Here is a 25,048-nt window from a genome sequence, read left to right on the forward strand (position 1 = left end):
AGAGCGAAAGAGCATGAGCAGGGGAGGGTCAGAGAGAGAGGGAGACACAGACTCTGAAGACAGGCTCCAGGCTCTGAGGTAGCTGTCAGCACAGAGCCTGATACGGGGCTCGAACCCATGAACCGTGAGATCATGACCTGAGCCTAAGTCAGATGCTCAACTGACTGAGCCACCCAGGTGCTCCTGGATTATTTCAGTCTTCTAATATAGAGATTTGTTTGGTGGCCTAATATGTGATTCATGCTGGAAAATATTTCATGTGCATTTTAAAAGAATGGTAGGTATTGTTTTTTATCCATTCAGTCACCCTGTCTTTTAATGGAAAATTTAGGCCACTTACATTTAAAGTAATTTTTACAAAGATTTTAGTTTTAAGTAATCAGTACACCCAATGTGGAGCACAAACTTAAACCCCCAAGATCAAGGTTTGCATGCTCTACCAACTGAACTAGGCAGATGCCCCACATTCAAAGTAATTATTGATAGGTATATACTTATTGCTGTTTTGTTTTCTGGCTGTTTTGAAGTTCTTCTGTTCCTTTCTTCTTTTGATTTGATGAGTTTCTTTAGTGGATGCTTTGATTTCCTTTTCGCTATCTTCTGTGTATCTAATCTAGATTTTGGCTTGGTGGTTACCATGAGGCTTATCTATAAAAACTTATATTTGTAATGGTCTATGTTAAGATGATGACAAGTTTAAATGCATTCTAAAGCTCTACAGTTTTACTCTGTCCCTCTTTTTTTTTTTTTTTTTTTTAAATTTGTGAGGTCATGACCTGAGCCAAATTCGGATGCTTAACTAACTGAGCCACCCAGGCGCCCCATCTTGTGTATTCTTTCATTAATTACTGTAAATATAGTTATTTTTACTTTTGTCTTTTAAATTACTCTATATTTATAAGTGAATAGACTTTTTTTTTAATGTTTACTTTTGAGAGAGAGAGAGAACGAGAGCACAAGCAGGGGAGGGGCAGAGAGATTGGGAGACACACACACAATCTGAAGCAGGTTCCAGGCTCTGAGCTGTCAGGACGGAGCCTGTAGTGGGGCTTGAACCCACAAACTGTGAGATCATGACCTGTGCCGAAGTTGGATGCTTAACCAACTGAGCCACTCAGGTGCCCCTGCCAAAAAATGTTTCTAATTATTATGGTCCTGTGGGAGTCAGGAAATGAGCCCCATTGTCACCAGAGCCATTCAGTCAGTGGTTATCTCCTAGGTGGCAGATGCAAAAACCAGGGACTAGACTCTTTACTAATCTTTTTTTTTTTTTAATCAGTGTGATGGGCTAGAAAGGGTAAGATCAACATACTCCTTTTCATTTTCTTTCAGAAGTTTACAAACTTCCCTACAAACTTGATTAGGAATAAAAACATTTTGTTAGTGATATCGTCCAACAGGTGGCAGTGTGGTAGCGTAATAGGACATACTAGTGAAGATTGTAATGCTTGTCAGCTGGAAAAGAATTGCTTTAAGTTTTTACTTCAGAAAAACAATTAAGATTTAAGTTTTTATTTTAATTCCATTTAGCTAATACAGTGTTATATTAGTTTCAGGTGTATAATATAGTAATTCCGCAGTTCCATACATCACCCTGCGCTCAACATGACAGGTGCACTCCTTAATCCCCATCACCTATTTAACCTATCCCCCCCGTTAATTAATTATAAAGAACCATCAGATTGTTCTTTATAATTAATCATCTGTTTCTTTGCTTTCTTTCTCTCTCCTTTTTTCTCTTTGCTGTTTTTTTAAATTCCAAATATGAGTGAAATCATATGGTGTTTGTCTTTCTCTGACTGACTTATTTCATTTAGCATTATACTCTCTTGCTCTGTCCATGTCATTGCAAATGGCAAGATTTCATTCTTTTTTTATGGCTGAATAATATTTCATTGTGTGTGTGTGTTCCACCTCTTCTTTATTCATTCATCAGTCAGTGGACACTTGTGCTGTTTCCATATCTTGGATATTGTAAATAATGCTGCTATAAACATTGAATGCATGTGTCCTTTTGAAGTAGTGTCCTGTATTCTTTGGGTAAATATCCAATAGTGTGATTGATGGATCATGGGGTAGTTCTGTTGTTAGCTTTTTGTGGAACCTCTATCCTGTTTTCCAGAGTAGCTGTACTGGTGCAGTCCCACCAACAGTGTAAAAAGGTTTTCCTTTCTCCACATCTTTGCAAATACCTGTTGTTTCTTGTGTTGTAGATTTTAGCTATTCTGACAGATTTGAATGTGTCTGTTGGCTATCTTTATGTCTTCTTTGGAGAAATGTCTCTTAATGTCTTCTGCCCATTTTTAAATCAGAATATTTGTTTTTTGGGTTTTGAGTTTTACAAGTTCTTTATTTTTTTTTCAAAGAAATTTTTTATGGTTTTTATTCATTTTGGAGAGACAGAGACAATGCGAGTAGGGGAGGGTCAGAGAGAGAGGGAGATACAGAATCTGAAGCAGGCTCCAGGCTCTGAGCTAGCTGTCAGCACAGAGCCCGATGCAGGGCTTGAACCCACGAACTGTGAGATCATGACCTGAGCTGAAGCCAGACACTTAACTGACTGAGCCACCCATGCGCCCCTACAAGTTCTTTATAATATTTTGGATACTACCCTTTTTGGATATGTCATTTGCAAATATCTTCTCCCATTTAGTAAGTTGACTTTTTACTTTTTAGTTCCGTTGATTGTTTCCTTCATTGTGCAGAAACGTTTATTTTAATGTAGTCCCAATAGTTTGTTTTTGCTTTTGTTTCCCTTGCCTCAGGAGACCTATCTTGAAAGAGGTTGCTATAGCTGATGTCAAAGAAATTACTACCTGTGTTCCCTGCTAGGATTTTTATGGTTCCAGGTCTTACATTTAGATCCTTAGTCCATTTTGAATGTATTTTTGTGTATGATGTAGGGAAGTGTTCCAGTGTCATTCTTTTGCATGCTGCTGTCCAGTTTTTCCACCACCATTTGTTCAAAAGACTATATTTTTTCCCATTGAAGATTAATTGACCATATAGTTGTGGGTTTATTTCTGAGTTTTCTGTTCTATTACTGATCTGTGTATCTTTTTTTTTTTTTGTGCCAGTACCATACTGGCCTGATTACTACAACTTTGAATGATAACTTGAAGTCTGAAATTGTGATGTCTCCAGCTTTTCTTTTCTTTTTCAAGATTGCTTTGCTTTGGCTATTTGGGATCTTTTGTGGTTCCATACAAATTTTTGGATTGTTCTAGTTCAGTGAAAAATGCTGTTGGTATTTTGATAGAGATTGTGTTAAATGTGTAGATAGCTTTGGGTAGTATAGACATTTTAAAAGTATTTTTTTTTTCAATTTATGAGCATGGAATGTCTTTTCATGTCTTTCGTCAGTGTTTTATAGTTTGCAGAGTACAGGTTTTTCACCTCTTTGGTTGAGTTTATTTCTAGGTATCTTACCTATTTTGAGTGCAGTTGTAAATGAGATTGTTTTCTTAATTTCTCTTACTGCTTGCTTTATTATTGGTATATAGAAATGCAACAGCTTTTTGTACATTGATTTTGTATCCTGAAACTTTACTGAATTTGTTTAACAGTTCTAGCACTTTTGGGATGGAGTCTTTAGGGTTTTCTACATAAAGAAGAAATGTCTACATATAGGAAAAATGTCATCTGCAAAGAGTGAAAGTTTTACTTCCTTACTGATTTGAATTTCTTTGTCTTCCAATTGCTTTAGATAGGACTTCTAGTATTATGTTGAATAAAAGTGATGAGAGTGGACATCTTTGTCTTGTTCCTGATTTTTGAGGAAAAGCTCTCAGTTTTTCCCCATTCAGGATGGTGTTAAACCCCCCCCCCCAAATAAAGAAAGAAAAAAGACGGTGTATGTGGCTTTTATTATGTTGAGGTATGTTCACTTTAAACTCACTATTGAGGGGCGCCTGGGTAGCTCAGTCGGTTAAGCGTCCAGCTTCGGCTCAGGTCATGATCTCACAGTTCATGGGTTCGAGCCCCACCTTGGGCTCTGTGCTGACAGCTAGCTCAGAGCCTGGAGCCTGCTTCAGATTCTGTATCTCCCTCTCTGTCTGACCCTCCCCTGCTCCTACTGTCTCTCTAAAAAAAAACCCCCAAAAAACATTAAAATCTATTTTCTTGACTGTATTCCAAAGCTTATCTTACTTTTGTAATATACTTAGCAAAGCAACTTGTGTGTAAAAGTATCCCTTAATTTTTTATATTTATTTTCATATGGTTTTAAATGTTTGCAGAGTTGTTAATGAACTTTTTCCTTAATGTTAGCCTTTTGTGGCAAGAATAACTCCAATGTTATGAAGAATCAATCTCTGAGTCATCAAGTCTTAAACATGAGACTTTAGATGTTTCATATTCTCGCCTTCTCTATCACATGTAGGAACCCCTTCCCTAACATCCCTTACAATTGGTGGCATTAATGAATTAGAAAATGGAGCAGATGCAGAAAGATACAGATTTTGATAGCTAGCATCCTGAGTTTGAAGCTTTAATGTGGATTTTCAGTGAGAAATGATGAAGTGGAGCTTGTGAGACTGTCATGTTTAGATGACTCATAGGTTTTCGAACCTAACCTACCCAAAAGGGGTTTCCTCTTTTCCTTACTCTTCTAGCAACTTACGTCTGGCAGTATATACTTCCCTGGAGACTGGGGCCATCATTTATTCAGGTGCTACAGAAAATATCTGTTTTCATCTTTAAGACCTCTCCACATTCTTTTGATTCTTCTCAAATGTGATCGTATCTGCCTCTATCGTTGTAGTCCAAATGCTACTGTCTCTTATCTGAATACTGCTTCCTAACTGGTCTGCCAAAATGTATTAATAACTTTTTCACGCAGAAGCCATTTTAAAAATATAAAATCTGATCATATTAATCTCCTGCTTGAGACCCTACTATTATTTACTACTATACATAGTATAAACTAGAAGTGTTTAACTTGAACCACAACATTCCTCTTTCACAAGCCTGCCCTTTGATCTCTCTGCTTATTGTTACAACCCCATGTCATGCCACGTTTCCCTAGTTCACTGTGCTCTATCCTGTCTGGTGTCCCCTTTGTTCCTTGATTGGAGAAAGTGAGTTGAATATGCAGGGAGACTTGTTTTTAAGCCAGCAGGCATTTTAGGCAAGGAAAAAGATGCTTAGTAATATATCAAAGTTTGTGGCTCATAGGGACATTTTTATAGCAATGAGAAACCCATCGCTTTGCCACTTTTCAACTTTTCAAATTAAATCTAGGGATAAACGCACATCTGAGTGCAGATTCTGTGTGGTGAAAGAAATTATTTTCCAACTGAGAAAAGGAAATTTAGGACTAGCAGTCATTACTTGTTATATTCCAAGGGTGGGAATTCCTTTATATTTGGCAGCTTTCTCTCACTTTGCCTAGATTTTAGTTTTGTAATTTTATACTTCTAACATTTCATTGTGTGCAAATTTTTTCACCTGTTCACCTTGCCTCAGCAACCAGTTTAGGTCTTAGATGCTATTAGTGGCATCTTGACTAAATGATGATTATGTGGCCTGTTCTTTTATTTATTTGTTTGTTTGTGTATTTTAGAGAGTGAAATGGGGAGAAGGGCTGAAGAGAGGGAGAGAATCTTTCTTTTTTTAAAATTTTAATGTTTGTTTTTGAGAGATGAGAGAGAGACAGGGCATGAGCAGGGGAGGGGCAGAGAGAGAGGGAGACTCAGAATCCAAGCAGGCTCCAGGCTCTGAGCTGTCAGCACAGAGCCTGACACGGGGCTCGAACCCATAAACTGTGAGATCACACTTAACACTTGACTGACTGAGCCACCCAGGCACCCTGAGAAAGAGGGAATCTTAAGCAGGCTCCTGTAGGGCTCAGTCCCGTAACCCTAGGATCACAACTTGAGCTATAATCAAGAGTTGCCCAGTGTGGGGCTCAGTCCCATGAACCATGAGATCATGACCTGAGCCAAGATCAAGAGTTAGAAGCTTAAACGACTGAGCCACCTAGGTGCCCCGTCTTTACTCAATTTCTGAATTAATTTTTCTGAGTCATGTAAGATAATGGTCTGATTTCATTTTTTTGCCTCTGAATATGATTTTTCAGCAACATTTATTAAAAAGAGGCTCTTTTCCCCATTGAGTATTCTAGTATCCCTTGTCAGATATTAATTGGCCATGTAAGTGTAGCTGTATTTCTGGGCTTTTTACTTTGTTCTTTTGCTCTGTTTCTGTTTTTATGCCAGTACCATATTGTTTTGATTACTATAGCTTTGTGATATAGTTAGAAGTCAGGAAATTTAATGCCTTCAAATTTGGTCTTCTCAGGATTGGTTTGGCTATTGGTTTTTATTGTTCCATGTGATTTTTATTTTATTTTATTTTAAAAGTGTTTATAGTTGAGAGAAACAGACAGACAGACAGAGTGAGACTAGGGGAGGGGCAGAGAGAGGCAGACACAGAATCTGAAGTGGCTCCTGGCCCTGAAATGTCAGCACAGAGGCTGACATGGGGCTCAAACTCATGACTGTGAGATCATGATCTGAGCCAAAGTCAGTCACTTTGTTCCTTAGTGTCTCATAGTTTTCAGAATAAAGATCTTTTACCTCCTTGTATTTACAAGTATTCTATTCTTTTTGGTGCTATTATAATGGTGCTTGTTTTCATTATTTCCTTTTTAGATATTTCATTGTGAATGTATAGAAAAGCAATTGATTTCTGTATGTTGATTTTGTGTCCTATAAATTTAACAAGATCAGTTTTAACAGTTTTTTTGGTGCAGTCCTTAGGATTTCCTATATGTGTAAGAACATGTTATCTGCAGAGATAATGTCTTTCTACTTTATGACTTGGATGCGTTTTATTTCTTTTTCTTGCCTAATTGTCCTGACTAGGATTTCCAGTATGATGTTGAATAGGAATGATGAAAGTGGGCTTCCTGTCTTGTTCCTGATCTTAGAGGAAATGCTTTCAGTATTTCACTGTAGAGTATTATTAGCTGTTGTATAGTCATATATGGCCTTTATTAGTTGATGTATATTCCTCCTATTTACTGAATATTTTTATCATTTTTTCACATGCTCTTTCTCCATCTATTGTGATGATCATATGATTTTAAATTCTCATTCTGTTGAATCACATTTATTGATTTGCAAATGTTTAAGCCATTCTTGCATCTCAGGGATAAGTCCCAACTTGATCACAGTATATGACCTTTTAATATGCTATAGAATTTAGTTTACTAGTAATTTTTGAGAATTTTGCATGCATACTTATCAGGCATATTGGCCTGTAGTCTTCTTTTCTTGTAGTGTTCTTATCTGGCTTTGTTATCAGGATAATGCTGGCCTTGTAAAATGAATTTGTGAGTGTTTCCTTTTCTGTAGTTTGCAAGACTTTAGGAAGGATTGGTGTTAATTCTTTTCCAAATGTTTGGCAGATTCACTAGTGAAACCATTTGATTCTGACTTCTTGTTAGGAGTCTTTTGATTAGTGATTCAATCTCCTTATTCATTTTGGTCTGTTCAAATTTTCTCTTCATGATTTAGGCATGGTAAGTTGTATGTTTCTAGGAAATTGTCATTTGATCTAGGTTATCCAGTTTGTTGGCATATAATTTGTTGGCATTTATAGTAGTTTCTTTTGATCAATTGTAGTCATGTGGTGTCAGATTTAATATCTCCTGTTTAATTTCTGACTATTTATTTGAATCTTTGTTTTCTTTTCCTGAGTCAGCTAAAAGATTGTGGATTTTGGGGGAAAAACTCTTAGTTTTGTGGATCTTTCTTTGTTTTTCTGGTCTCAATTTTATTTATTTCTGATCTCATCTTTGTTATTTCTTCCCTTCTGCCAATTTTAGGTTTAGTTTGATCTCCTTCTAGTTCCTTTAGCTGTAAGGTTAGGCAGCTTACTTTTGAAATGCTAATTTTTTGTTAAGGTAGAACTTTATTGTTGTAAATTGCATCATATTTCATGAAGCTGGTATGTTGTGCTTCCTTTTTCATTTGTTTCAAGATACTTTTTGATTTCTGTTTTGGCTTCTTCTGTGACTCGTTTGGGAATATGTTGTTTAATTCCCACACATTTGTGAATTTTCCAGTTTTTCTCTTGTAATTGAGTTTTAGTTTTATTACCATTTTGGTCAGAAAGATATTTGCTGTGATTTCAATCTTGTTAAATTTTGTAAGACTTGTTTTTTGACCAATTATATGATCTATCTTGGAATATATTTTGTGTGTACTTGAAAATAATGTATATTCTGATGCCTTTGAATGGAATGTTCTGTAAATGTCTGTTAAGTCCATTTTGTCTAATCTTTTGTCAACTCCAAGATTTCCTTATTGGTTTTCTGAGTAAGCTATCCATTGTTCAAAATGAAGTAATTGTAGTCCTCTGCTATTACTAAATTTTCTCCCTTCATATCTGTTAGTATTTGCTTAGTATATGTAGATGCACCATTATTGGCCACATATCTATATATACACATATATTAATCCTAAATATATTATCAGTCCTAATGAACTGATCTGATGAATTGATCCCTTTATTATTATATTATAACCTTTTGTTTCTGGTTTCAACTTTTCAGTTAAAGTCTGTCTTTTCTGAATAAATAAAGCTACTCTTATTTAATACTTTAATTATTATATTTAGTAGTATTATATAATATTATAATACATAATAATATTAACATATAACAATAATATATATATGCATTGTATTTAATTATTTGTATTATATTATCTCTTTATTATTATAACCTTTTATTTCTGGTTTCAACTTTTCAGTTAAAGTCTGTCTTCTCTGAATTAAATATAGCTACTCTTCCTCTCTTTGGTTTTCTTTTGGTTTGTTTATTTATTATAAATATTTATTTTTTAGAGAGAGATTGAGAGAGAGAGGCAGAAAACGAGGGGGACAAAGGATCCAAAGCAGGCTCTGTGCTGACAGCACAGATTAGTGAGGTTGAATATCTGTTTATGTGCCTGTTGGCCATCTGTGTGACTTCTTTGGAAAAATGTCAATTTGAGTCCTCTGCCCATTTTTAAATTGGATTGTCTGTTTTGAAAGTGTTGCATTGTACAAATTCTTTACATATTTTGGATATTAACCCTTTGTCAGACATGTCGTTTGCAAATAAATATCTCCTCCCATTCAGTAGGTTGTCTTTGGTTCTGTTGATTGTTTCCTTTGCTGTGCAGAAGCTTTTTATTTTGATAGAGTCTGAAGAGTTTATTTTTGCTTTTGTCCCTTGCCTCAGGAGACCTATTGAGAAAAATGTTGTAACTGCTGATGTCAGAGAAATTAATGCCTGTGCTCTATTCTAGGATTTCTGTGGTTTCAAGTCTCACATTTAGGTCTTGAATCCATTTTGAATTTGTTTTTATGTATGGTGTAAGAAAGTGGTCCAGTTTCATTTTTTTGCATGTAGCCATCCAGTTTTCCCAACACAATTTGTCTTTTTCCCATTACATATTCTTGCCTCCTTTGTCAAAAATTAATTGTGTAATTGTGGGTTTATTTTTGGGTTTTCTCTTCTGTTCTCTTGAGCTACTGAGTCTGTTTTTGTACTAGTACCACACTGTTTTGATTACTACAATTTTATTATGTAACATGAAGTCTGGAATTGTGATACCTCCACCTTGTTTGTTTTTTCAGGATTGCTGTGGCTATTCACAGACTTTGTGGTTTCTTACAAATTTTAGGATTGTTTTGCTTTCTTTCTGTGAAGATATTGGCATTTTGACAGGGATTGTGTTGAATCAGTAGATTGCTTTGGGAGTATGGACACTTTAACAATATTCTTCCAATCTAGAGCATGGAGTAACTTTCCATTTATTTTTGTTGTCTTCACTTTCTTTCATCAATATGAAAGAAAAGTTTTTTTTGTATACGGGTTCCCCCCTCATAGTTAAATGTGCTCCTAAGTATTTTATTCTGTTTATGGGATTACTTTCTTATTTTCTCTTTCTGGTAGTTTGATATTAGCATATAGATATGCAACAGATTTTTGTGTATTGGCTTTATGTCCTGCAACTTTATTGAATTTATTTTTGTTCAACTTCTTTTTGGTGGAGTCTTTAGGGTTTTCTTTGTATAGTATCATGCCAAGTGCAAATAGTGACAGTCATAGTTCTTCCTTTCTGATTTGGATGCCTTTTGCTTTTTTCTACTGCCTAATTGTTCTGGCTAGTGCTTCCAATACTATGTTGAGTAAACCTGACCAGAGTGGACATCCGTATGTTGTTCTTGATCATAGAGGAAGATTTTTAGTGTTTCATCATTGAGTATAATGTAGATGTGGGCTTGCCATATATGGCCTTTTCTTATGTTGAGGTATATTTCTTCTCTTCCCACTTTGTTGAGAATTTTTATCATGAATGGATTTTGAATTTTGTTAAATGATTTCACTGCATCTATTGTTAAAATTATGTGATTTTTATCTTTCATTTTGTTGATGTGGTGTATCATGTTGTTTGATTTGTGGATGTTGAACCATCTTTGCATACCTGGACTAAATACCACTTGATCAAGGTATTTGATACTTTTAATGTATTGTTGAATTTAGTTATATCACTGAGTATATCTGCATCCTTGTTCATCAAGGATTTGGGCCTCTAATTTTCTTTACTTGTGGTGTCCTTGTCTGGTTTTTGTAGCAGGGCAATTCTGATTTCATAAAATAAATGAGTTTGCAAGTGTGCCCTCCTCTACTATTTTTTTGAAAAAGTTTAAGAAGGTTTGTTATTAATTTTTCTTAAACATTTCACAAAATTCACCAGTGAAACCATCAGGTCCTAGACTTTGGTTTGTTGGGAGGTTTTAGATGACAGATTAATCTCCTTACTAGTAATCCATCTGTTTAGGTTTCTGTTTCTTCATGTTTCGGTCTTGGTAGGTTGAATGTTTCTAGGAATTTATCCATTTCTTCTAGTTTGTCCAATTTGCTCATGTCCCTTAAACCAGATGCCTTGTGGAAACTTCTTTAAAAAGTAAAGTCTTAGGTCCTGCCTTCAACCCATTTAATTTATAATTTCTAGGAATTCACAGTATAAATTATACTTACAGGTAAAAATTGTTAGTCTGGGTGATCTTAAGTGTATTGTATTGATGTGGCCCGAAGAGTACAGAATTAAAGTGGATCTATTTCTTCCCTGAATCTAGTTCCCATGCTCTCGTGTATATAGGGAAATTGTTCTCTTCTGCCCAGTTACACTAACATGGATCATAGTGACCCCTTATCTTTCCATGGTCCTGTAATATTTAATTTATATTTATGTTAAAAACCAAACCCCAAGATTTCTGCTGTCACTGAAATAGAATTGTAGAAACTGTAGGGTGAGGGATACCTGGTTGGCTCTTGATTTTGGCTCAGGTCATGATCTTACATACTGTTTATGGGTTTGGTCCTTGAATTGGGTTCTGTGCCAACAGCACAGAGCTTGCTTGGTATTCTCTCTCTCCCTCTCTCTAACCCTCACCTGCTCACAAATGTACTCTCTCTCTCAAAAATAAATAAACTTAAAAAGTGTAGAGTGAGATCTATTACATGATCTTCATTATGTGTTAAAGATCTAAATATCATGAATTTTAAAAAAAATCCTTTAAGCTTAAGGTACCAGAATTCAAGGGGGGGGGGAATAAAAGCAAAAACCCCACAAAACCCAAAACAAAAACAAAAAATGGAAAGAAAGAAAAAAAGAAAACCAAAGAGACAAATCTAGTGTTGTTTCCAAAGGTGACTTTGCTAGGGGCAGTAATGTCAAAAGCTCCCATGTGACTTACTGCATTTATTTACAGTGAAACCTTGACAACTGCCTGGTGTTGTTTAGGGTCATTTTTTATATCTTCCAGTGGAAAATCTTGTCTTTTAACTCAGTTGTGAAACAAATATCACACGGATATTAGCAGTTTACAATGATAGAAAAAGCTTAGCAAATGAAGGTCTTAGTTAAGATCTAATATCTGGTGCTTTCTTTACCATTCCTATTTTTTTCATTTGTATTTGAGGCAATAATATGTTAGAGCTGGAAAGACGAAATGAGATCATGTATGTCAAACAGTTACCACACTGCCTACCTGCTAAAGAAATGTAGTTCTATGAGCATGATTTGCTCAAGCCAGATATCTAAGAATCATCCATGAATCTTTTCTCTCTTTTATCTATCAAAGATCTATCTGTTTCATCTTTTTTTTTTTTTTTTTAAATTTTAGACAGAGAGGGAGAGCATGAGCAGGAGAGAAGTGGAGAGGGAGGGAGGGAGAGAGAGAGAGAGAGAGAGAGAGAGAGAGAGAGAGAGAGAGAATCAATATTAAGCAGGCTTCATGCTCAGTGTGGAGCCCAATGTAGGGCTTGATTCCACAACCCTGGGATCATGACATAAGCTGAAATCAAGAGTTGGACGCTTAACTGACGGAGCCACCCAGGTGCCCCATCCATTTCATATTAATAGGCCTAGAATGGGAGTTAGACATAACCCTCATTTTTAAAAATAATTGAACATTAAGCAGGTAGTAAATTAATTCCTTTGGTACACCCAAGTTTATTAGTAAATATTACTAGTTTTCCAGAACTCTTAAAGGATTGTAGTAATTTTCTTTTTTTAAAAATATATTTATTACTTTTAATGTTTATTTTAGAGGGAGAGAGAGCACGAGAGAGAGAGAGAGAGAGAGAGAGAGAGAGAGAGAGAGTGAGTCAGTCAGTCAGTCAGTCAGTCAGTCAGTCATGGAGGGAGGGAGTCACAGAATCTGAAGCTGGCTCCAGGCTCTGAGCTGTCAGCACAGAGCTTGATGTGGTACTTGAACTCAGAAACTACAAGATCATGACCTGAGCCGAAGTTGGACGCTCAACTGACTGAGCCACCCTGGTGCTCTGATTGTAGTAATTTTCAATTCAGTTCAGAAGGAATTTTCACTTCTACTGGCAAAATTGATACTTAACAGTACCAATTGGTACAGTGCTTATTTCATCATAAATTTGCCATCATCGGCAGAATTAATTATCTCAACATTACCCATAGTAAGTTGAATTGGTATTAAAATAATATTTTTATTTTTACTTGTGTATATTTTTATTTTAGGTTTACAATTTTTGCATGTGTGAGTTTATGCGCATACAGGACATCGTGTTGTAAAGCATACACTTTGTACAAAGATACTCCTGAGTTCAAATCTAGATGTTGCAGTTTTATGACCTGTGTTTATAAGTCATGGTAGTTACCCTTGGAGAGGAGGAAAGGGTAAATGATTAGGCAGAAACAAAGAAGCATCTGTGCAGTAGTGACAGTGCTCTATTTCTAGTCCTTAATGGTGTGGTTACATGTATGCTTGGTTGGTTATAACTTATTAGGCTGAACATTTATATTATGTGTGCTTTTCTTTGAGTGTTAAACTTCAATAGAAAAATAAGGAAAGAATCCCCTAGCTTTATAATACTCAGCAAATATTCAGTATGAAATTTTTCTTCTGACCTCTCAATCTAATTTGAGAATACTTGCCTATGTCCTTTGATTAATGATTACTTTTGGGCTTGATTATACTTATATAAACTCTTTAAAGATTAGATAGGGATAAGTTTAGCCAGCACACATACACAAAGTGACTTTGCCCTTGAAAATTCAAATGCTCCAACTTTCTGTATGACCCGCAAACGGCATACTTTTTTTTTTTTTTAAAGGTGTCAGAAGTGTAATGAAACACTCTTAGGCCACATTTGTTGTTCTTTCTTTCTTTCTTTCTTTCTTTCTTTCTTTTTTTTAAATGTTTTTAGTTATTTTTGAGAGACAGTGACAGCGTGAGCAGGGGAGGGTCAGAGAGAGAGGGAGACACAGAATCTGAAGCAGTCTCCAGGCTCTGAGCTAGTTGTTAGCACAAAGCTGGATCTGGGGCTTGAACGCATGAACCCTGAGATCATGACCCGAGCCGAAGCTGGATGCTGAACCGACTGAGCCACTAGGCGCCCCTGTTGTTTCTTTTGATTTTCACTGAAGAAAAGTCTTAATTTTAAATAGTGAAAGATATCACTTTGTTTTGTCCCTTTTTCTATTATTTTAAATCGTATTTTAACTCAGGAGGTTTGTGATTTTTATAAAAGGTACTTATATTCTTTGTTAAAGTTTAAAATTTTTTTTTAACTTTTTTTTGATGTTTTATTTATTTTTAATGCAGAGAGAGACAGAGCATGAGAGGGGGAGGGGCAGAGAGAGAAGGAGACACAGAACCAGAAGCAGGTGCCAGGCTCTGAGCTAGCTGTCAGCACAGAGCCCGACGCAGGGCTCGAACCCACGAACGTGAGATCTGACCTGAGCTGAAGTCGGCGGCTTAACTGACTGAGCCACCCAGGCACCCTAAAAATTTTAATATATAGGGGCGCCTGGGTTGCTCAGTTGGTTAAGCGGCCGACTTCCTGCTCAGGTCATGGTATCACTGCTCATGAGTTTGAACCCCTACTGGGCTCTGTGCTGACAGCTCAGAGCCTGGAGCCTGCTTCGGATTCTGTCTGTCTCTCTGCCCCTCCCCTGCTTCCTGCTCTGTCTCTCCCTCTCTCTCAAATATAAAATAAAAAACATAAAAAATTTTTAAAATGTTAATATACTTTTCTAACTGCAAATGGATTGCTTTGAAATTTGTATTTTCTAATTGTTGAGTATTTGCAAGTACATTGTTGTTTTTATGGTTATCATTTACATCACAATACTTGATTAAACCAGTATTCCAACTATAATTAAAAGGTGATTGAAGTCATTCTTAATTTAGGTCCTACCTCCACACACATACTACAAATTTCTCTGTATTTTCCCCACTAAATTTAAGAGACATTCCTTTCTAGGTTATGCATAAACCTCTGAATAATTAAGAAGGTTCAGAGGGTAAATAAAAGGCCCAAACTAAAATTTAAACAGATTCAACATAAATCAGAAAGGAAAATCACTAAAGATTCTAATATTAGTGCATGCCTTGATAGTTTTTGGGTCCAAATATTGAAAGCATTTATATAAAAGAGAATTTCTAGTGATGTTAAAGTTGAATTTTTTATCAACGTTTATTTGTTAGTTACTAAAGGAGCTTTTATACTTTATTCTTTAAAAATAATTTAGGGGTGCCTGGGTGGCTCAGTCAGTTGAGCATCTGACTTCGGCTCAGGTCATGATCTTGTGGTCTGTGAATTCATGCCATGCTTTGGGCTCTGTGCTGACAGCTCGGAGCCTGGAGCCTGCTTCAGTTTCTGTGTCTCCCTCTCTGTCTGCCCCTCCCCTGCTCATACTCTTCTTCTCTCTCTCAAAAATAAATGTTAAAAATTAAAAAAACCAATAATTTAGTATAAAGAAGTAGTTATTTTTATGAAGAAGATTCTTCAAATATAATTAAAGTCTACATAAAGTCTTTGTTTTATTTGTAGCTTTCTTTTGTAGGAATGAAAACAGGTAAAACAGGCAGGGTATATGTCAGCATAAACCCATTACTGCTGTTAATAAAAAGACATGTTAGTCCATATTATAATTTCTGTGAGGAAAGGGACCCTCTTCAGCCTCTGATGGCAGAGAAGTACTTAACTTCGTTACAGAGCATGTAGCAGGGACGTCTGTGTTCTGGGTGCAGAGGCCAGCTCAGCGATGGCTTCATTTTCTTAACTCACTATATCGTAAACTGTAAAGAATATTGTCATCCCATTTTTAAGAACTGAACTGTTGTAATAAAATACAGCAAGTCGGTGTAAACTTGAGTATTAAGTTACAAATTTAAGGCATTTTTTCCCCCAAAATATGTATATAGGTAACTTCCTACATTTTTAGGAAGGTGATCAGCACTTCTCTGCCAGTGTTTTTTTTCCTGATATTAACTGAGATTTTTGAAATTTGAAAATTGTATTTGAAATTTGAGGCCAGAATTAGTTAAAATGTGGGTCTAAAGAGTTTTTCTATGAGACAATCTGGTTATTTCCAGAGGCTTGCTTTTTTCATTCATTTCCCATAATAAGTTTGGGAAATTTCTTACACAAAATTGGAGAGCCTGGGATAACAGCTACCCATATATTTATGACCCAAATTCAACAATTACCAAAAATTTTTAACTTGCAGTGATATTGGAATATTATTAGTGATCCATACTTTATTCTCCAATTCAAAGAATAAATTTGCCACCAGATGATACTAAATATTTAGAGCCTAATTTGGATAAGATTCATCAAAATCACATAGCACTATGGATTTGCTGGCACAGTTCTGATTTTGGTTTCATGAGGGATACCAAAGAGGTAGAAATTAAGTCCTCCCTTGCCCTTTATGTGCTTATAGAGTGATGTCAAATATGTATATATATTTAAATATATATTTAAGATAGATCCACCAGATGAGGAATCAAAAGGACAGGCCAAAAATGTCCCCAAGATAGTCCCAAGCCCTGGAAGTTGTATATTTGAAAAGTTAGGCCAACTCTAATCTTGCTCCAAGAGTTCCCTACCTCCTGCCTAATTTTTTTTTTCAGTATATTTCTCAGATGCCTCTGGCTGTAACTTCTAAGATAGCTCTCATTCTGAAATGATAGTGCCTATAAAATTACTAATATTCTAAATATGTGTGGTATTACTTGTAAGAGGTCAAATAACCTATGTAGGACATACTGAATCAATTAAAACATTTTTAACAGAACTGTTTAACATTTCCTTTTTGTGGCTATGTGACAGTGGTGCTGTCTCTGGTAAAGAGAGTTGAGTGGAAATCTAGGCAGTCTTTCAAGATTGGAAACTGTATTAAAAGCAAATATAAAGCACACCCCCCAGGCTGATTAGTACTTAGAAAAAAGTCTTCACCTTTTTTTTTTTTTTTTTAACAAATAACAGGTTGACTCTGCAAATCCCATGGCTCACTTTAAACAGATATAATTAACTCTGTAATTAATAAAGTGAATAAGAACTTTTAATTGCATCATAATAACTACCTTGGTTACAGCTAAAAGCCTGAATTTCACTTGTTAGAGACATAATGAATTAAGCACTCCTCATTCTTGTGCTTTTTGTAAAATTCACCAAGTGATGGGTAAACGTGACTTTTTTCTACATTTGATTCTCGTTTATCAGAATGCAGAATTCACCTTTAAGGGTGTGTTGTTTTATGAGTGTCTCGATTAATGTCTTTACCTCCCACTCCTATAATTTGATGAAAGCAGTCAAGATATAATTGTAGCTTCCCTAACCCACCCTGTTCTGAATTTTCCCAAGCCCTAGATGTCTGCAGTGCTAAAATAAAGCCCTGAGGAATTTGAAACTTTCTGGTTGACAAGTGCAAAGCTGTTTATGCTAATATAAAAAAATGATGGTTGTGAGAACTTCAAACTATGCAGATATTTTTTGAGAATGGATGTATCAGCCCTTTTGCAGATAGATCATGTGTGTGGTAGAAGTGTACGCTCGCTGTACCCTCCTGGCAGTATCTAACTGTGAAGTTTATTTAATCAGTAACAACTGGTAATGGGCCTTTAAAGCACATTCAGTCTTTGATTAGTGTCCTTGGAAACTAAATACCCAAGATCATGTGCAAGTATGACAGACTCTTGATTCATAATTCATAGCCACTAACAGAATTTACACAAAATAATTAGCATAATAGAATTATTTTCTGGCTATTTGGCAGTCATTTTTGGCTCATGACTACGTATTGCATCAACTTTTTTTATGTTTTTTAAAAATTTTATATTTGGGAGAGAGCAAGAGAGAGGGAGAGAGGGGCGCCTGGGTGGCTCAGTCAGTTAAGCCTCCGGCTTCGGCTCAGGTCAGATCTCACGTTCGTGGGTTCAAGCCCCGTGTCAGGCTCTGTGCTGACAGCTCAGAGCCTGGAGCCTGCTTCCGGTTCTGTGTCTCCTTCTCTCTCTGCTCCTCCCCCTCTCATGCTCTGTCTCTCTCTGTATCAGAAATAAATAAAAACATTAAAAAAAAAAAAAGAGAGAGAGGGAGAGAGAAAGCATGAGCAGGGGAGAGGCAGAGAGGAGACAAAATCTAAAGCAGGCTCCAGGATGTCAGCACAGAGCCTAGGCGGGGCTCAAACTCACAAGCAGTGAGATCATGGCCTGAGCTGAAGGCTGACGCTTAACCGACTGAGCCACCCAAGGCCCCCTGCATCAAGTCTTTTAACTTTCACATTAGTTAAAAGCACGTTTTGCATTGTCTTTTGTCCTGAGATTCCCAAAGTTTCTGTATAAATATAAATAAATATAAAGAAAATATAAATAGTGAGTGACAAGTATTCGGTATCTTAAAAGTATACAAAGTGTATAAAAGCAAGGAAACCACAGCATTAAGAGGTTTGTCATTTATACCAGTAACAGGGTTTATGCCTCTGCATCTGTGAATTGTGGGCCAGTTTTCATGTTTTAGATCTTTTTTTAATTTTTAAAAAATGTTTTTATTTTTGAAAGAGCAGGGTGGAGGCAGAGAGAGAGGGAGACAGGATCTGAAGGAGGCTCCAGGCTCTGTGCTGACAGCAGAGAGCCCAATGTGGGGCTTGAACTCACAAACCAGGAGATCATGACCTGAGGTGAAGTAGGACACTTAATCGACTGAGAAACCCAGGTGCCCCCATGTTTGAAATTTTTAAAAACAATCTTACTAAGAGAGCAAGTTGGTTGTACTGAGTCACTGAAATTATTCTAACCTGGGTTTTATTTGCTGGCTAAACATTTGTTTTTCATATTGTATGTGATTCCATAGCTTTTATTTTGACCTTGCAAAAGTCAGTTTTCCTAAAGATTATGCTTTAGTGTTCCTGGATTTCCATTTTGTATTAATCTAACAAGTGATCATAAGGAAAATTTTTTAGAGTTCAACTTAAACAGGCACTTTCTGGTTTTGATAAAGGTTGAGGAAACAGAAGAGATATCACTGGTTCTACTATAATCCAGAAACCCGAGACTAAATGAAAGAGCTGTTACCTACCTTTACGTTACTCATCTGTACTAACTGGTGATTTTAGAAGCTCACGTGAATCTTCGTGCCTGTTGCTGTGTCTGCTTAAAATTACGTTTCCACTCCACAGTCCTCACCTAGGGTAGTGTGTTTATGTGGTAGTGTTTACAGATGATTAATATTTAGCAGAAATATGTTACTTTAAGAAAAGGAAGCTGAGGTGGAATACTGACCCTCTTTTTGTGGAATTCCAGAATTTTCAGAAAAGCCCTGACAGCCTTACCATTCATTTCAGTTAGAAGAAGCTAAGGTGGCCATTGTTACTTATGAGTTTGGAAAGTGTGGAATTTTAATCCTGTAATTTTTCTTAGAATGCAATATGCTTGATTAAAATTATGAATATTTTAAGCATATAGAAGACTCTAGAGAATAACATGACAAATACCCATCTATTTCAGTCAAATCCTGATATTTTTCCATACTTGCTTAAACTTTTCCTTTTTAAGAAATAAAATAAAACAGATATAGTTGAAGCATTCTGTATAATATTCCCTGAATGTATTTTTTTCTCTTCCCTTATGTGTGAATATGGTCACACATAATGTAGCTTAATTTTCCATGTTTTTAATAATAGATATTCATAGGACCATATTGTAATATACCTCATTCTGTAACTTGCTTTTCATTAGGTTACCACTGTGGTTTTAACTACAGATATGTTGGTATTTTGGGGTTGGTCATTCATTTAGCTGTTATATAGTATTCTGTTATATGTATCTGTTATAATTCATACATTTCCTATTGGTAGATACTCAGGTTTCTGGTTGTTTTGGTTTTACAAACAGTGTGGCAGTGACTATTCTTGTAGGGTCTCCACATGTCCTTGTGAGAGAGTTGCTCTAGCCCTGGAGTTTAGGATATATATTCAGATGTACAATTGCTGGATTGAAGGGTATGTGTATCTTTATTTTTACTAGATATTGCCAGATTGTTCTATAAAGTACTTGCATTAATTTATACTACCACTGTTGGTGTATAAAAGATTTTGTTCCATATTCTGATCATTCTTGGTTTTATCAGACCTAAATTCCAGGCAGAGGGGAAAAACAAATGAGAAGGTCTTCATATGTAGCATGCCACAAACTTCAAGAACACCAGGGCAGCTGGAGTAAAGTAAGGGGATAAAAGGAGATGAGGTGAGAGAATTAATAGAGAGGATCATAGGCTATTGTAAAGACTTTTATTTGTTACCTTGAGTATAATTACTATCTGAAATTTTTAAACAGAGGAGTGATGTAATCTTACTTAGGTTTTCAAATGATCACTCTAGGGGCACCTGGCTGGCTCAGTTGGTTAAGCATCCAAGTTCGGCTCAAGTCATGATCCTTGAGTTTGATTCCCCCTGTTGGGCTCTGTGCTCATAGCTCAGAGCCTAGAGCCTGCTTTTGATTCTGTGTCTCCCTCTCTTCTCTTTCTCTCTGCCCCTCCCCTGTTTACACATACACACTCTCTCTCAAGAATAAATAAACATTAAAAAATAAAAAATTAAAGGATCACTCTAGTTTTTGTGTTAAGAGGACAATGTAAGGGAGGTTAAAGAAGGAGGCAAGGAGACTAATTAGGAGGCTGTTGTCATAATCCAGGCAAGAAATGATGGTGACTTAGTCTAGAGTGGAGATAAAGGTGGTGAAAAGTATTCTCAGTCTGATATATTTTGAAAGTAGAGTGAACAAGGCATGCTGATGTATCAGATGTGGGATGTGAGAGAATAAGTACAGGGTTTTTGGTCTGGACAACTGGATGGCTAGAGTTGCCATTCATGGAAAAGGTGTGTGGGAGAAGCAGGTTTGGGAGAGGAAAGAAAAATCAGAATTTGTTTTTGAACAAGCAAATTCTAGGTGCTTCCTTTACATTCAGTTTAAGATGTTGAGTAGGCATGTAGATTCGTGAGTCTGGAATACAAAGAAATCTGAGCTAGAAATATGGATGTCAGCATAGAGGAGTGTTTAAAGCCATGAAATTGGATGAAGGAATGAGTGCAGAGGTAGAAAAGAAGTTCAAGAAGATCCCTGGGTCAGCCAAGTGTTTATAGGTCAGGAAGATGAGGTTTACCAATAAGAGAAACGGAAAAGAAGTGCTCAGTAAGGTGGAGGAGAGCAAAGACTGAGTAGTGTCTTGGGAGCCTAGTGTAGAAACTGTTTCATAGGAGGACTGGTTGACAATATTGAATATGCTCAGAGAGATGAGTGCTGAGGCCTTTGGTTTTTAATGGTATATAAGTCATTAATGACTTTCATAGGAGCTGTCTCTTTGGAGCAGTAAGGAGATAAAGACTAGGATAGAGTGCCTTCAAGAGGGAATGGGGAGACAGGAATGGGAGATAGCAAAAATAGATATCTCTTTTAAGGAATTTCTTCCCAAAGGGGAATAGAAAATGAGACCATTGCTAGAAGAAGGTATGGGAATAAGAGTTTTTACAAAGATAGGATTTATTATAGTGTGTTTGATGCTGATATAAGTGGTATAATAAATAGGGGGAATTGATGCATAAGAGAGAGGGTAGAATTGCTGGAATGAGGTTGAAGAGATCGGATCTAACATACAGTTGAGGGATTGGTTGTAGTAGGAACACAGACCATTCATCCATAATGGCAAGGGTAGAGCAGGAGTACTCTGGGATACATGTGGGTACTGATAGATTCTGATTGCTTTTATTTTCTCAGTGAATTGGGATGCAAGATCGTCTGCTGAGCCTGAGGAGGGCGAAGGAGATCTAGAAGAAATCAGAGAGCTAAAGGTATGACCTAATCATTCAGGAGACTAGAGAACTGGTCTGTGATTACAAGCCATACAGCCTATGCTGATAAGGTAGAGAATAGGATTTATCTAGGATTGAGGTTTGCCCGGGGATAATGATAGAGGAAGAGGGGCAAGATAGTTGAAGGTCTATTTGAAGGAGAGGGAATATAATAATGGACCATGGACTATGTTTGGGTGAAGAACAATGCAGAAGTGGGAGGATCAGTGAACTACAGAGCTGGGTTTAAAAATATTGGAGTAAAGATATTGAAGAGGTGAGTTGAAAAGACAGAGGCTGGCTTGAGAGTGGGAAGCTAGAAAATGAGACTGTACCAGAGATCAAGTTATTGATGACAAGTTCTGGAGTGTGACCGAAAATGAGTAGCTGTGGCCAAGTGAAAGACTGGACCCTGAGAGGAAAGGAGGATATTAAGGTTCATCTATGTGGATATTTAAATCATCATGCACTTTGTTTCTAGGAAGTAATCCACTTCTATTAGGTTATCTGATTTGTTGGCATCTAATTGTACATAGTAGTCACTTAATGATTCTCTTATTATTTCTGTTGCATCAGTTGTAATGACTCTTTCATTTCTGATTCTACATGAGTACTCTCATTTTTATCCTTGGTGAGTCTAGCAAAAAATTTGTCAATTTTGTTGATCTTTTTTGTAAAAAAAATTATTTTGAGAGAGAGAGAGAAAGAGAGGCAGAGAGGCAGAGAGAGAGGTAGAGAGAGAATCCCAAGCGGGCTCCGTTCTATCAGTGCAGAGCCCAATGTGGCTCATGAGATTATAACCTGAGCCGAAATCAAGAGCCAAAGTCAATTAATCACCTGAGCCATACCCAGTTGACCCAGTTGGTCTTTTCAAAGAAGCAGGTCTTAGTTCATCGGTCTTTCCCATTGTCTTTTTAGTCTCTATTTCATATATTTCTGCTCTGATCTTTGTCATTTTGTTCCTCTTACTAACTTTGGGTTTTATTTGTTCTTCTTTTTCTAGTTCCTTGAAGTGTAATGTTTGATTGTTTATATGAGATTTTTCTTTTTTCTTGAAGTAACTATTTATTACTATGAACTTTCTCGTAGAACTGCTTTTGCTGCATCCCATAAATTTCAGTATGTTGTTTTTCTATTTTCATTTGTATCAAGGTATTTTGTGACTTCTTAGATCATCATGCATCTTGGTAAGAACAGTGTTGGAGAGAGTCATGGCCAGGATCTAAAATATTTAAGGAGTGATATTGGAAGTGTCATGTCAATGACTACAGCAAGAATTAGGAGTGGTGTGGTCTGATAATGTGAGATTGAAAGCTAGAATTTTAGGGAGGCAAGTGAGATGATAGTTTCAGAGTAGCAACAAGAAATAAGAATACCTACTCTGTCTCCAGGCCTAATGTGAAGAGGAGTGTGAGATTGAAGACAGCCAAGACTGAAGAGGGCTGCAGGGAGAGCCAGGTTTCAGTTGGCAGTGGCTTTCAATCCTGGCTGTGCGTTAAAATCACCAGGGAGGGCTTGTAAACATACCATTTCCTTGGTCCCGGCCCCCAGAGATTCTGACTCAGGGCCATCTGGGGTGGAGCTCAGGCTTAAGAAATTTTTTAAACTCCCAGGTGGTTGTGTATGCAGCCGGGGTTGTGTCCCAAGCAGGAATGTTCTGAGAAAAGGATGAGTAATTGAGGATGACAGATGTGTTTCTGAGGGCATAGGTAAAAGGTTTGGGAGTTCAAGAGGGGTGGAGCATATTTAAAAGTTTATTGGCCCTTTGAGTTCTGTGAACTACATTTTCATACCCATGAATCTTATTATATCGGTACATGTTTGATTTTTGTTTTGGTTTGAGCTTTTCTTTTTAATTAAAAAAATTTAATGTTTTATTATTGATACAGAGAGAAACAGAGCATGAGTGGGGAAGGGGGAGAGAGAGAGAGGGAGACACAGAATCTGAAGCAGGCTCCAGGCTCTGAGCTGTCAGCACTGAGCCTGACATGGGGCTCGAACCCACAAACCGTGAGATCATGACCTGAGCTGAAGTTGGATGCTTAACTGACTGAGCCACCCAGGCCCGCTTTTTTAAAAGTGTTTATTTATCTTGAGAGAACAAGAGAGAGTGAGTAGGTGAGGGAATAGAGGGAGAGATTCCTCTTAGATTCCTAAGCAGGCTCTGCACTATCAATGCAGAGCCCGACTCTGGGCTTGATCTCATAAGCTGTGAGATTATGGCCTGATATGAAATCAAGAATTGGATGTTTAAATGACTGAGCCAATCAGGCACCCCTGGTTTGAGCTTTTTATTGAAGTATTTATTACATGAATACTGAGAAGTATGCTCCTGCACATAAGGTATAATGAACATTCAAACCAAGAAACTGAGCATTACTAGCATCTAGAAGCCATACTTGTGCCTCTGTTACATCAACTGTCTCTTCACTGGGGAAGATTTGATTATTAAAAAGGATCTTATGCTGCCTGTCTTAAATAGCATAATAGATTTCATATCAAAGTATACCGGCCTCAGGGTATGGTGTAAACCAAAATCGTCCCAGCCATGATTTTTCCTCTTTTTTTTTTTTTTTCTTAAAGTACATAGAATACATAGACGAGGGCTTGCAAAATCCAAGGTAACATTTTTTTTCATCTGAAAACTGGCCTCCTGGAAATGCATTGTAGTTGGAGATACCATGGTCTGTTCTGCTGCTCCTTCATCAGCTCTTTTCCTCTCTGACGGGAAATGAGTTGCTTTGGCAAGTGGAAACATGCTCTAAGTGGTCGGGCCTCACCCAGTTGGCCCAGACCGTTTGGGTTTTCCATTCCTGCCTGATTGCAGCTCTGAGTCTAGGCTTAGGGCTTACAAAGTAGCTATAAGCCAGGTTTGAGTCAGGGAAGACCTCTGAGGAATGGTTACAATGGTGTTTCTTAACTGTAAAATATATTAAATAAATGTAAATTGTCAGATTCTGCTTTTGGCATTTGCAGCTACTCATCTCCAGTAAAAGAAGAGAAAAAAGAAAGAAAAGAAAAAAGAAATAAAGAAAGACTGGATTTTTTGCTCTGTAGAATGTGTAGCACAATAAACTTAATTTTTCATTTTTAACAGAAAGCTGGGAAGCAAAAAGCTGGGAGGATATCATTAAGACTTTTTATTACTATCAGGAGCAGGACATACCAGTTTTTTATTTTAGTTATTCCTTTGCATCATTGAAGAATAAAGTTAATTGAAAGTAACATTGTAAATGTTAAAGACCACTGGAAAAAATGGTGAAGGCAAAAATACTTCTTGCTTGGGGCACTTGGCTGATCAGTCAGTGGAACATGAAACTCTTGACGTCAGGGTTGTGAGTTTGAGCTCCATGTTGGGTGTAGAGATTAATGAAAAAATT

The sequence above is a fragment of the Suricata suricatta genome, chromosome 2 (assembly GCF_006229205.1).
Source record: "Suricata suricatta isolate VVHF042 chromosome 2, meerkat_22Aug2017_6uvM2_HiC, whole genome shotgun sequence".
NCBI lineage: Eukaryota > Metazoa > Chordata > Mammalia > Carnivora > Herpestidae > Suricata > Suricata suricatta.